General features: G+C 46.1%; 1 pseudogene across 1 annotated transcript in view; it reads right to left on the bottom strand.

Annotated features, from left to right (window-relative positions):
• Nucleotides 1-2500, bottom strand: part of LOC308365589 (syntaxin-binding protein 5-like) — a 62282-nt pseudogene that overhangs the window by 47987 nt on the left and 11795 nt on the right. The window contains exon 3 of the transcript in view: nt 436-635. The product of the transcript in view is annotated as a syntaxin-binding protein 5-like (transcript). The remainder of the gene's footprint in view (nt 1-435; nt 636-2500) is intronic.

Raw genomic sequence — 2500 nt, 5'->3', positions numbered from 1 at the left:
GAGAGGAGAGGAGAGGAGAGGTGAGGAGAGGAGAGGAGAGGAGAGGAGAGGAGACAGAGAAGAAGGAGAGGGGGAGAGAAGAGAAGAGAGTAGAGGAGAGGAGAGGAGAGGAGAGAAGAGAGGAGAGGAGAGGAGAGGAGAGGAGAGGAGATGAGAGGAGAGAGAAGAGGAGGAGAGGAGAGGGGGAGAGAACACCAGAGACCCATTAGAGATCCACACGGTCCTTAACACATAACACATATCCTTTCCCATCCCATCACTTTGGATCCTTTACTTTCAATCACTTTGTATCGTTTCATTATTATGTTTATTTATAGTTTTTCTACATTTCTGTGTTCCATGCGTGGGCAAAACGGTTTTCCTTTAAAAGGTCAAGGGTCAGGCCAATGCATGGTGCTGATTGGCTAAGGGTGTGAGTGAGGGGCGGGGGCTGACCTCTGCTTGAGGCAAGGGATTTCTGAGGGCTCTGGCTCCAGGAGGTCATGTGACAGGTTGACATCCTCCGTCTCCCGTAGCAACCCGTAGATGGGCTCGATCTGCTCGTTGAAGCGGGCCAGGAGCGTGCGGGCGTCTTTCTTCGGCACGGCCGACGTCTTCCTCCACCTCCGTCTGACAGTACGTACAGCGGAATGTGCCTGTCAGAGAGAGAGAGAGAGAGAGAGAGAGAGAGAGAGAGAGAGAGAGAGAGAGAGAGAGAGAGAGAGAGAGAGAGAGAGAAAGAGAGGGAAAGAGAGAGATGAGGGGAGAGGGAGAGAGAAAGAGAGAGAGGGACTTTTTTTAGACTTTAAAATTGTCTTTATTTCCAGAAAAAAAAAGGCGACACTCAAAAGATTAAATCAAACCATGCTAAAAACCAGAACAAAATAATGAAATAAGTGGAAATAAAAATCATAAAACACACACATAAAAAAATAAATCATTCTAAATACAACTCAATTAACACCTCAGAAAAATGGCTGTCATTGACTTGACAAATACAGTTCTCAATCCCCCACATTTTTGTGAAAGACATCACTGATGGCCACATAATAACTACATTAAAGACAGTTTTAAGAGCGACACTGGCTCTGTTAGCCCAGACTCTTCCACACACACACACACACGACACACACACACACACACACACGGCCCCTGTTAAACTGGTAGATGTAAAACAGCTGCTTTTTTACCAACCAAAATAAATGGCATGCATCAATAATGGAAAGAAGCCAAACACACTCTCACTCACAAACTCCCAGAATGCACACAGAGAGGGGACTGAAGGGGAGAGAGAGAGAGAGAGAGAGAGCGGGAACACAGAACACAGACTTCCAATCAGCTCCTGGAACTTCAAACATGGATCAATGATCATCTCACAGCAGCTCACCACAGGCCCAACGACACCAGCCAGAGCTACTGGGAGTGTGTGTGTGTGTGTGTGAATATACCATACTGCTGTGTGTGTGTGTGTGTATATACCATACTGCTGTGTGTGTGTGTGTGTGTGTGTAAATATACCATACTGCTCTGTGTGTGTGTGTGTGTATATACCATACTGCTGTGTGTGTGTGTGTGTGTGTGTGTGAATATACCATACTGCTGTGTGTGTGTGTGTGTGTGTGTAAATATACCATACTGCTCTGTGTGTGTGTGTGTGTATATACCATACTGCTGTGTGTGTGTGTGTGTGTGTGTGTGTGTGTGTGTGTGTGTGTGTGAATATACCATACTGCTGTGTGTGTGTGTGTGTGTGTGTGTGTGAATATACCATACTGCTGTGTGTGTGTGTGTGTGTGTGTGAATATACCATACTGCTGTGTGTGTGTGTGTGTAAATATACCATACTGCTCTGTGTGTGTGTGTGTGTATATACCATACTGCTGTGTGTGTGTGTGTGCGTGTGTTTTGATGGAACTGGAATTATTGTTATTATTATAGGTAAAGATGTACTGCTCTGTATCTACAACTCACTCTGATTGTGTACTGGGTCTGTCTCTCACTGAGATCCAATGCAAATGACATGTGACCCTCCCCCCTCTCTTCCTGCTAGAGGCCTTGTGTCCTGGCATCATCCCCCCATAGGTGAACCTCTGACTGTAACCCCCACCCCCCTTCTCTCACCTAAAAGGGTGTGGCCCTTCCCCTCTCCCTTTGTACTGTAACCTGAATTGTATAAATGCGATAGCATTACTGCTATCAGGTTAGACCGTTCTTGAACCAACAGCGAGAGGGGTCTCCATGCTGAGTGACTGTGTGTGTGTGTGTGTGTGTGTGTGTGTGTGAGAGAGTGAGTGAATATACCATGCTGCTGTGAGTGTGTGCGTGTGTGTGTGTGTGTAAGTATACAATGCAGCTGTATGAGGAGAAGGTAGAGAGGGAGAAATAGAGAGAGAAGGAGAGAGGAGAAGGTAGAGAGGGAGAAATAGGATAGAAAGACAAACAGTAAGAGGGAGAGATAAAGAGAGAGAGAGAGAAGCAGAGATATTTGATGCAGGACTTCTGGGGGATTCTCATCTCAGCT

Source organism: Sprattus sprattus, assembly GCF_963457725.1.
Source record: "Sprattus sprattus genome assembly, chromosome: 5".
NCBI lineage: Eukaryota > Metazoa > Chordata > Actinopteri > Clupeiformes > Clupeidae > Sprattus > Sprattus sprattus.
This window is presented reverse-complemented; position numbering and strand designations above follow the sequence as displayed.